The sequence below is a fragment of the Trachemys scripta genome, chromosome 7 (assembly GCF_013100865.1).
Source record: "Trachemys scripta elegans isolate TJP31775 chromosome 7, CAS_Tse_1.0, whole genome shotgun sequence".
In the NCBI taxonomy this organism is placed as follows: Eukaryota; Metazoa; Chordata; order Testudines; family Emydidae; genus Trachemys; species Trachemys scripta.
In genome coordinates this window covers 52488108-52500230 of record NC_048304.1, presented here as the reverse complement: position 1 = coordinate 52500230, position 12123 = coordinate 52488108, and positions in this window count along the sequence as shown.

The following is a 12123-nucleotide window of genomic DNA, read 5'->3' as shown; positions in this document are numbered from 1 at the left end:
AATTATCCCCCTACTTCTGTGAGGAACTAATAAAGAATGCATGAATGTGAAAAAACAATGACTTTATTGCCTCTGCAAGCGGGAGGGGATGGTGGGGTGGGGTGGTTGGTTTACAGGGAAGTAGAGTGAACTGGGTCGGGGCGGGGGGGTTTGGAGGGTTCATCAAGGAGAAACAAACAGAAGTTTCACACAGTAGCCTGGCCAGTCACAAAACTCGTTTTCAAAGCTTCTCTGATGCGCACCGCGCCCTGCTGTGCTCCTCTAACCGCCCTGGTGTCTGGCTGCGCGTAATCAGCGGCCAGGCGAGTTGCCTCAACCTCCCCATTACTCTCACAGATATTGTGGAGCGCACAGCAAGCAGCAATAACAATGGGGATATTCTTTTCGCTGAGGTCTGAGCGAGTCAGTAAGCTGCGCCAGCGCGCTTTTAAACGTACAAATGCACATTCCACCACCATTCGGCACTTGCTCAGCCTGTAGTTGAACAGGTCCTGACTCCTGTCCAGGCTGCCTGTGTATGGCTTCATGAGCCATGGCATTAAGGGGTAGGCTGGGTCCCCAAGGATCACGATAGGCATTTCAACATCCCCAATGGTCACTTTCTGGTCCGGGAAGAAAGTCCCTTCCTCCAGCTTTCGAAACAGAGCAGAGTTCCTGAAGACGCGAGCATCATGTACCTTTCCCGGCCATCCCACGTTGATGTTGGTGAAACGTCCCTTGTGATCCACCAGGGCTTGCAGCAGCATTGAAAAGTACCCCTTGCGGTTTACGTAGTCGGTGGCTTGGTGCTCCGGTGACAAGATAGGGATATGGGTTCCGTCTATGGCCCCGCCACAGTTTGGGAATCCCATTTCAGCAAAACCATCCACTATTGACTGCACGTTGCCCAGAGTCACTACCCTTGCTATCACCAGGTCTTTCATTGCCCTGGCAAATTGGATCACAGCAGCCCCCACCGTAGATTTGCCCACTCCAAATTGATTCCCGACTGACCGGTAGCTGTCTGGCGTTGCAAGCTTCCACAGGGCTATCGCCACTCGCTTCTCAACTGTGAGGGCTGCTCTCATCTTGGTATCCTGGCGTTTCAGGGCAGGGGAAAGCAAGTCACAAAGTTCCATGAAAGTGCCCTTAGGCATGCGAAAGTTTCGCAGCCACTGGGAATCGTCCCATACCTGCAGTACGATGCGGTCCCACCAGTCTGTGCTTGTTTCCCGGGCCCAGAATCGGCGTTCCACGGCATGAACCTGCCCCAGTGACACCATGATTTCCACATTGCTGGGGCCTGTGCCTTGTGAGAGGTCTATGTCCATGTCAATTTCCTCCTCACTCTCGTCGCCACGCTGCAATCGCCTCCTTGCCTGGTCCGGGTTTCGCCTTGGCATGTCCTGGCTCTGCATATACTCCAGGACAATGCGCGTGGTGTTCATAGTGCTCATAATTGCCGCGGTGATCTGAGCGGGCTCCATGATCCCAGTGCTAGCTATGGCGCCTGGTCAGAAAAAAGGCGCGAAAGTAGTATCTGATGGACCAGGAGAAGGAGGGAGGGCGGGAGGGAGGGAGGTCCGAGTGACGACATGGCATACAGGTACAGGAACAGGGAATTAAAATCAAGAAAGGCGGCTGTGCATCAGGGAGAAACACAAACAACTGTCACACAGAATGGTCCCCCCAAAGATTAAACTGAAAACCCTGGGCTTAGCAGGCCGTTGATTTCACGGAGGAAGGGGAAGCAAATGAATACAGAACAAATCTATTTTTTACATCTTAAGCTGGCAGCCGACGGTGCAGCATGAGTGATAGCCTCTCCAGTATGATGACGACGGTTACCATAATATACCATCGTCTGCCAAAAGGCAAGGGGCTGCTGCTGTGTAGCAATGCAGCCCCACGTCTGCCAGCCCCACGTCCGCCAGCACCCAGCATCGCCCTCGGCCTCTTCTGGGTGCTTAGCAGACAATATTGGGCAATTGGCAGAAAATAGTATATTACGACTGGTAGCCATCATCATCGAAACAGTAGCATGTCTGCCCAGGTGGCCATGATTGACAGCCACTCCAGTACGACGATGATGGATACCAGTCACAATATACCATCTCCTGGCAAGGGGCTGGTGCAATGCAGCCCTACGGCTGCCAGCCCCATGGCTATCACTCATGCTACACCGTCTACCGCCAAAAGGCAGTTAGCAGCTGCTGCTGTGTAGCAATGCAGTCCCACGTCTGCCGGCACCCAGAGGACATATGGTGACGGTGAGCTCAGCTGAGCTGAGCGGGCTCCATGCTTGCCATGGTATGTTGTCTGCACAGGTAACCCAGGTAAAAAGGCGCGAATCTATTGTCTGCCGTTGCTGTGACGAGGGGGGAGGGGCCTGACGACATGTACCCAGAACCGCCCGCGACACTGTTTTGCATCATCCGGGCATTGGGATCTCAACCCAGAATTCAAAGAAAAGGCACGAAAGGCGCTTCTCGGCTCTCTGAGCTGTGGCGCAAACGTAGTATCTGACGGACTAGGGGAAGGAGGGAGGGCGGGCCGAGTGACGACATGGCGTACAGGTACAGGTACAGGGAATTAAAATCAAGAACGGTGGCTGTGCATCAGGGAGAAACACAAACAACTGTCACACAGAATGGTCCCCCCAAAGATTAAACTGAAAACCCTGGGCTTAGCAGGCCGTTGATTTGACGGAGGGAGGGGGAAGCAAATGAATACAGAGCAAATCTATTTTTTACATCTTAAGACGACGGTGCAGCGTGACTGATAGCCCTCGGCATCTTTCTGGGTGCTTGGCAGCAAATACGGGGAGGTGTATGACGATGGTCTTCAGGCCTATTGCACAATCGGCTGCTCGGGAAGACTCTGCTAACGTACGATGACCCGACTTGTAATAGGACGGCTAACAGTCATAATACACCATCTACTGCCAAAAGGCAAGCTCCACGGCTGCCAGGACCCAGATCGCCGATGAAGGCTACCAGTCTACTGCACCGTCTACCGCCAAAAGGCAGTTAGCAGCTGCTGCTGTGTGGCAATGCAGTCCCACGTCTGCCGGCACCCAGAGGACATATGGTGACGGTGAGCTCAGCTGAGCTGAGCGGGCTCCATGTTGTCTGCACAGGTAACCCAGGTAACCCAGGTAAAAAGGCGCGAATCTATTGTCTGCCGTTGCTGTGACGGGGGAGGGAGGGGCCTGACGACATGTACCCAGAACCGCCCGCGACACTGTTTTGCATCATCCGGGCATTGGGATCTCAACCCAGAATTCCAAGGGGCGGCGGAGACTGTGGGATAGCTGTGGGATAGCTACCCATACTGCAATGCTCCGGAAGTCGACGCTAGCCTTGTACTGTGGACGCGGTCCGCCGACTAGAGCACCTAGAGCATTTTATGTGTGGACACACACAATCGGCTGTATACAACCGATTTCAATAAAACCGACTTCTATAAATTCGAACTAATTTCGTAGTGTAGACATACCCTGTGATTAGTCCCCCACCTCCACCCCCAGTCCTCTTTTCCCTAGACTAAACATGCCCAGTTTGTTCAACCTTTACTTGTTGGTCATGTTTTCTAAACAATTTATCATTTTTGTTGCGCCCATCTGGACTCTCTCCAATTTATCCACATCAATCCTAAAGTGTGTTGCGCAAAATTGGACACAGTATTCCAGCTGAGGCCTCTCCAGTCCTGAATAGAGAGAGAGAGACTTGCCACCTGCAATTAATGCATGCCAGAATGATATTTGCCCTTATGGCGCCGGATATATGCCCCTGCAGACCCAGCGCCCCCTCAGTTTCTTCTTGCCGGCTACTCTGACAGTGGGGAAGGAGGGCAGGTTTGGAATGGATATGAGCAACACATCTCAAAGAACAACAGTTACAAAGGTGAGTAACCGTCTTCTTCTTCAAGTGTTTGCTCATATCGATTCCAATTAGGTGATTCCCAAGTCTTACCTAGGCGGTGGGGTCGGAGTGAGATGTCACCGAGTGAAAGACCGGTGAACCAAATGCCGCATCATCCCTGGACTGCTGCACTATGGCATAGTGGGAAGAGAAAGTGTGCACGGATGACCAAGTCGCTGCCCTACAGATCTCCTGTATGGGCACATGAGCCAGAAAGGCAGAGGACGAAGCTTGAGCCCAAGTGGAATGGGCAGTGAGTCGTGGAGCTGGGACACCAGCCAAGTCGTAACATGCACGGATGCATGATGTAATCCAAGACAAGATTCGCTGCGAAGAGACCGGGAGACCTTTCATCTGGTCTGCCACCACTACGAACAGTTGGGACGTCTTTCTGAATGACTTCGTTCGTTCAATGTAAAAGGCAAGAGCCCTGCGAACGGCTAGGGATTGTAGCTGTTGCTCCCATCACGAAGCATGCGGTTTCGGAAAGAAGACCGGGAAGAAGATGTCTTGATTGACATGGAAGGCAGAGACCACCTTAGGGAGGAAGGCGGGGTGTGGTCGCAGCTGTACCTTGTCCTTATGGAACACCATGTATGATGGATCCGATGTGAGGGCCCAAAGTTCAATACTCGTCTCGCCGTTGTGATAGCGATGAGGAAAGCTGTTTTCCAGGTAAGGTACAGAAGCGAGCAGGTGGCCATCGGCTCAAAGGGGGCACCCATGAGCCTAGAGAGGACCAGATTGAGGTCCCACGTAGGGGTCAGATGACGGATTTGTGGATACAGACGTTCCAAACCCTTGAGGAACCTGCTGACCATGGGATTGGAGAAAATCGAGCGGCCATTTTTGCCCGGGTGAAAGGCCGAAATTGCTGCCAGGTGTACCCTGATGGATGACATCGCTAGGCCTTGTAGTTTGAGTGACAAGAGGTAATCTAGGATGGTAGGTACTGGAACCTGCAGGGGGACAGCATTGTTTAGGGCACACCAGCAGGAGAAGCGTTTCCACTTGGCCAGGTATGTGGACCTAATGGAGGGCTTTCTGCTTCCTAAGAGAACTTGCTGCACCAAACTGGAGCAACGCAGCTCAGATTGTGTCATCCACGCTATAAGATGAAGAGACTGCAGGTCCGGATGGCGTAACCTGCCTTGATCCTGAGTGATCAGGTCTGGCCACAATGGAAGAGGAATTGGCTTGGCACCGACAGCTCGAGGAGTGTGGTGTACCAGTGTTGTCTGGGCCACGCTGGAGCGATCAAGATTAAGCAGGCCTTGTCTCTGTGTAACTTCAGAAGGACCTTGTGGACCAACGGAAATGGAGGGAAGGCATAGAGCAAGTGGTTTTTCCACTGCATCAGGAAGGCATCCGACAGGGAACCCGGGGAGCGTCCCTGGAGAGAGCAGAACACCTGGCATTTCCAATTCTCGTGAGAGGCGAAAAGGTCTATGTGGGGAAATCCCCACTTCCGGAAAACAGAATGGATAACGTCCGGACGTATTGACCACTCATGAGCTAGGAAGGACCTGCTTAGGCAATCTGCCAAGGTGTTCTGGACTCCTGGGAGAAACGATGCCACCAGGTCTATTGCATGGGCTATGCAGAACTCCCAGAGGTGTATGGCCTCCTGACAGAGGAGCGACGTCTGAGCTCCGCCTTGTTTGTTGATATAAAACATAGCCGTTGTGTTGTCTGTGAAGATTGTGACACAACAGCCCTGTAGGTGCTTGCGGAATGCCTGACACGCCAGGTGTACTGCTCTCAGTTCCCGTACATTGATGTGTAGGGCTAGTTCTTGTGTGGACCAAAGCCCTTGTGTGCGAAGGTCCGCGAGGTTAGCACCCCAGCCCAGAGAAGACGCGTCTGTAGTGAGGGCCAGAGTCGGGCATGGAATGGCATTCCCCTGCAAACAAGGTTGGGGTTTAGCCACCAAGCTAGAGAGGCTAGGACTCCCGTCAGCACAGTTATACCCTGTCCAGACTGTCTCAGCCTGGGCGGTATACAGATGAGAGTCAGGTCTGAAGTGGACGGAGGCGAAGCCTGGTGTGTCTGGTCACGAAGGTGCATGAGGCCATGTGGCCCAGAAGACCGAGGCACGTGCGTGCTGTCAAGGTCGGGAATCTTTGGAGGCCGTGAATAATGGTCGCCATGGAATGGAAGCAGGCCTGTGGTAGGTATGCCCTGGCGAGATTGGAGTCCAGGGTTGCTCCAATAAAGTCTATTCTTTGGGTTGGCTCCAAAGTGGACTTTTCGGTATTGAGCAGAAGGCCCAATTGCCTGAACAATCTCTTGACAAATTGAAGATGAGCCCTCACCTGTAGCTTGGACCGGCCCCTGATGAGCCAGTCGTCGAGGTATGAAAACACTTGTATCCGATGTCGACTGAGGTAGGCAGCAACGGTGGCCATACATTTGGTAAACACTCTCGGCGCCATGCACAGCCCGAAGGGGAGGACGGCAAATTGGTAATGTTTGTGGTTTACCATAAAGCGCAAGAAGCGCCTGTGTGGAGGGTAAATTGCAATGTGAAAATATGCGTCCTTCATGTCGAGGGCGGCTTACCAGTCTCTGGGATCCAGGGAAGGGATAATGGTCCCCAAGGAGACCATGCGGAATTTCAACTTTACCATGAATTTGTTGAGTCCGCGCAGGTCCAGGATGGGCCAAAGTCCCCCCTTTGTCTTGGGGATTAGGAAGTAACGGGAGTAAAAACCCCTGCCTCTCAAGTCCTTTGGGACCTCCTCTACCGCTCCAACAGATAGGAGCGCCCTCACCTCCTGTAAGAGGAGTTGCTCATGAGACGGAGAGGGAGGGTGGGAAGGGGGGGGGCGAAACAAACTGAAGATGGTATCCTATTTCCACCGTGCGTAGGACCCAGCGATCTGATGTTATATGGGACCATGCAGGGAGGAAAAAGGAGAGGCGGTTGTAGAAAAGTAGGGAAGGATGTTGTATGGAGACTGGTGCTCCGCCCTCAGGCGCACCTTCAAAAGTTTTGTCTGGGTCCCACCAGTGGTCTTGGCGGGCCCTGATTCTGGCCAGGTTGAGGACCAGATTGTCTCCTTCTACCAACCCGGCCACAGCGTCTAGTGAAGTCCTGTCGTAGGCGAGGGTTAGGGTAGGTGTGCTGAGGTTGTGGCCGGAAGGGCCTATGCTGTGTCACCGGGGTGTGCATGCCCAATGAGCGCATGATGGCCCGGTTGTCCTTCAGACTTTGTAGCCTGGGGTCGGTTTTGTCCAAAAATAGACCCTGCCCATCAAAGGGCAGGTCTTGTATAGTCTGCTGCAACTCCAGAGGCAGACCGGATACTTGCAGCCAGGAAATGCGGCGCATAACCACTCCCGAAGCTAGAGTTCTGGCCGCTGAGTCCGCAGCGTCCAAAGATGCCTGTAGCGAAGTTCTCGCCATCTTCTTGCCTTCTTCGAGCAAGGCCCCAAATTCTTCCCTGGACTCCTGGGGAACCAGCTCTTTGAATTTTCCCATCGAGTTCCAGGTATTATAATTGTAACGGCTCAGGAGGGCCTGTTGGTTAGCCACCCTGAGCTGTAGACCCCCAGTGGAGTAGATTTTGCACCCGAACAAATCCAGGCGCCTAGCATCTTTGGACTTAGGGACGGCCGCTTGCTGGCCATATCTCTCCCTCTTGTTGACAAACTGCACAACAAGGGAGCACGGTTGTGGGTGCACATACAAATATTCATAGTCTTTTGAAAGGACCATGTACTTCTTCTCCACCCCTCTAGTCATGGGAGGGATAGACGCTGGGGATTGCCAGATGGTATTGGCATTATCCCGGATGGTTCGAATGAAAGGCAAGGCTACCCGTGTGGGGGCATCGGCAGATAAGAGGTCCACCACAGGATCCTCAACTTCCACCACCTCCTCTACCTGAAGGGTCATATTTTGTGCCACCCTCCTTAACAAGTCTTGGTGTGCACGAAGGTCTATAGGGGGTGGTCCGGAGGTGGATGTGCCAGCTACTGTCTCATCAGGCGAAGATGAGGAGGACAGCCCTGGGACTAACAGATCCTGGAGAAGTTCAGACTGAGGAGGGTCCGGTTGCCCTGGTTCTACCCCACTAGGGTCCTGGGCTTGTTCAGGCAGTATGGTCGCCGCATCTGAGGCCCCCTGAGGGGGGCGGCTCACAGTGGCTTCCGGTACTCGGTGCTCCGAATGGGCAGATCGAGAAGCACCCGAGGGAGCCCCCTGGGCTTGGTGGTATGTCCAGGGGGTCCAGAAGGACCACTGAGGTGGCCCATGGTCCTGTTCTTCATCATGCTGACTAGCACCATCCCCTTCTTGACCCAGGATGTGATACCCACTGCCCGCTTGGGAAGACGTCGAATTCGGGCATGAAGGCCAGGGCGGTGCCAAACTCACATGCTGCACCGTACCCAGACGGTCCACGCATGAGGGCCAGAGACCAGTTCCGGGGACTTGACCGGTACCGGGATCGGGACCGACGGTCGTAGTGGTGTCGGGAGCGTGATCTTGACCTAGACGAGGACCTGTGGCTCCAGTGGTGCCGAGATCAGCTGCAAGGAGACCGGTGCCAAGATCAGTGCCGAGAGCTGGATCGGTACCGATCATACCGGGAAGGAGATCTTCTTGAGACAGAACGGTGCTGCGAGTACGACCGGCACTGAGATGAGGATCGGTGCCTGGACTGCAAGCGGCGTCGAGACCGGGACCTTCATAGACTCATAGACTCATAGACTTTAAGGTCAGAAGGGACCATTATGATCATCTGGTCTGACCTCCTCCATGCTGCAGGCCACAAAACCGTCCCCACCCTTTCCTTGACTCTGCTAATGAAGTCCCCAAATCCTGTGTCTTAGTGACTTCAATTGGCAGAGAACCCTCCTGCTAGAGATCCCTGCCCCATGCTGCAGAGGAAGGCGAAAACCTCCAGGGCCTCAGCCAATCTACCCTGGAGGAAAATTCCTTTTTTCACTGCCACGTCGACTCATAGTCATCCTCCGGTCTACAAGAATCCCTAGGTCCTTCTCCTCTTCCGTTACTTCTAAACAATGCGTCCCCAGCTTGTAACTAAAATTGTTGTTAGTCATCCCTAAATGCATCACCTTACACTTTTCACTATTAAATTTCATCCTATTTCTGATACTCCAATTCACAAGCTCATTCAAGTCTCCCTGCAGAATATCCCTATCCTCCTCCGAATTGGCAACGGCTCCCACCTTCATATCATCCGCAAACTTTATCAGTCCACTCCTGCAATCGGTTCCGAGGTCAGTTATAAATAGATTAAATAAAATGGGTCCCAAAACCGAACCCTGAGGACCTCCACTGGTAACCTCCCTCCAACTTGACAGCTCACCCTTCTATACCACCCGCTGCATTCTCCCCATTAACCAATTCCTTATCCACCTCTGAATTTTCATATGGATCCCCATCTTTTCCAGTTTAACCAATAATTCCTCATGGGGTACAGTATCAAATGCTTTACTGAAATCCAGGTATATTAGGTCCACCGCTTTTCCCTTATCTAATAAGTCCGTTACTTTCTCGAAGAAGGAGATCAGATTCGTTTGGCACGATCTGCCCTTCATAAAACCATGTTGTAATTTATTGCACTTGCCATTAACTTCGAGGTCCTCAACTACTTTCTCTTTCAGAATTTTCTCCAGCACCTTGTACACTACAGATGTTAAACTAACAGGCCTGTAGTTACCCGGATCATTTTTTTTCCCTTTCTTGAAAATAGGAACATTAGCTATTCTCCAGTCTAACGGAACCACCCCCGAGTTTACTGATTCATTAAATATTATCGCTAATGGGCCTGCTATTTCTCGCGCCAATTCCTTCAATATTCTGGGATGAAGATCGTCCGGTCCTCCTGACTTAGCCCCATTAAGGCGTTCGAGTTTTGTTTCTACCTCGGAAACGGTAATCCCCCATTCTGTTTGCCCCTCTGTCACAGTGCTAGTATCCCTAATACCTTCATTGGCCTCATTAAACACCGATGCAAAATATTCGTTGAGATATTGCGCCATGCCTAGATTATCTTTAATCTCCTCTCTGGCTATAGTCTTCAGCGGTCCTACTTCTTCCTTCTTTGCTTTCTTCCTATTTATATGGCTGTAAAACCTCTTACTATTGCCTTTAATTCCCCTCGCTAGGTCCAACTCTACACGGCTTTTGGCCTTTCTCACTCTATCTCTACATTCTCTGACTTCACTAAGGTAAGTTTCCTTACTGATCACTCCCCTCTTCCAGTCTTTGTATGCTTTCTGTTTCTTCCTAATCGCCCCTTTGAGTCGGTCGCTCATCCAGCTCCGTCTAAATCTCTTGCTTAGTAATCTTTTTCCCTTTTTTGGGATACAGGCCTCTGACAGCTCATGCATCTTTAACTTAAAGTAATCCCAGGCTTTATCTGCCTTAAGATTCATTAATATGTTTGCCCAATCAACTTCCCTTACCAGTCCCCTTAATTTATTAAAATTAGCCTTTTTAAAATTATAAACCCTAGTCTTTGATTTAGTTCTGTTACTCCTTCCGTTTAGTTTAAACCGAATTAGCTCATGATCACTGGAGCCCAAGTTGTCCCCTACTACCACTTCCTCAACGAGGTCCTCACTACTCACCAAAATCAAATCTAAAATGGCCTCCCCCCTAGTTGGTTCGGCTACCACTTGATGAAGGAAATGATCAGCAAGCACATCTAGGAACATCTGAGCCCTATTATTGCTACTAGCGTTTGTTCCCCAATCTATATCTGGGAAGTTAAAGTCCCCCATAATTACACAGTTCCTATTAGTATTTACTTCTCTAAACACATTAAATAGTTCTTTATCCATATCCTGGGTCGATCCCGGCGGTCTATAGCACACCCCAAGCATTATCCCTGGGGAGACTCTAGTAGTCCTTTTACCCAGTGTGATTATTGCCCAGACGGAGTCTGTGTTATCTATTCCATCAACTATTATTTCTTTACAGCTTATGTCACTATTGGCATACAATGCCACCCCGCCACCTTTACCTTTGTTCCGGTCTTTCCTAAACAGTGCATACCCCTCCATACCTGTATTCCAGTCGTGACTGCCGTTCCACCACGTTTCAGTTATTCCTATGATATCCGGTTGCAATTCTCGGACCAAGAGCTCCAATTCCTCCATTTTATTACCTAGGCTTCTCGCATTGGTGTATAAGCACCCTAATGTATGTTGTTTAGCCTGTCTCCCATTAGTAACACTATATGTTACAGGCCTCTTTGTGTCCTTCCCCTGTATCCTTCTTGTGTCCAATCTCATCTCCCCGGCTGTATCTCTTCTTATCTCACTCACCTTTTCAATGTTGGAATCTGGCGTGGAGATTAACTGTACATCTCCCAACCGTCTCCCCAAACTTTCTAGTTTAAAGCTCTTTTGATAAGATGAGCCAGCCTCCCTCCCAGAAGTCTATTTCCTTCCCTACTCAGGTGAAGTTCATCCCGCGAGAACAGCTGTCTGTCCCCGAAAGCCTCCCAGTGGCCATACATCCCAAAGCCCTCCTTATAGCACCACTCTCTTAGCCAACTATTTATTCTCACAATCCTATCAGCCCTTTGCTGCCCTTCCCTAGGAACAGGCAGAATCCCACTAAAGATAATCTGAGCCTCTATCTCCTTAAGTGTCTTCCCCAGCCTGGCATAATCTCCCTTGATTCTCTCTAACGAGAACCTAGCCGTGTCATTCGTTCCTACATGAAGGATTATCAAGGGGTTCTTACCTGCTCCTTTTAGGATCCTTTTCAACCGCAGGTCCACATCGCGTATCTTTGCGCCCGGTAGACAGCACACCCTTCTGTTCTCCGGGTCCGCCCTGGTTACAGGCCTGTCCAATCTCCTCAGTAAAGAGTCTCCAATTACATACTCCTGCCGTCGCCTGGCAACAGTGCGATCTAGTAATCTAGTCTCTGATCCCTCTAGTCCTGACCTGTGTCTGTTCCTATCTTCTCTTATGCTCCCCCTTGTGCCTTCCTCTATCCACTGGGGGCCCAGGTTTTTCGCTGTCTCCATCATCACCTCCCCTCTCTCTATTGGACTAGCTGCTCTTCTCTTCTTCCTCACCGTCCCACCTTCCGTCACCACCTGCTGCCCCTCCACCTCGTTATCCAAACACCCGAACCTGTTACTGAGTTCTATTCCCCCCTCACTGGCCCTCCTTTTCCTTGGCCTGCTTCTCACAGTCACATGCTTCCACTTCCCTTGTTCTCCCCCTT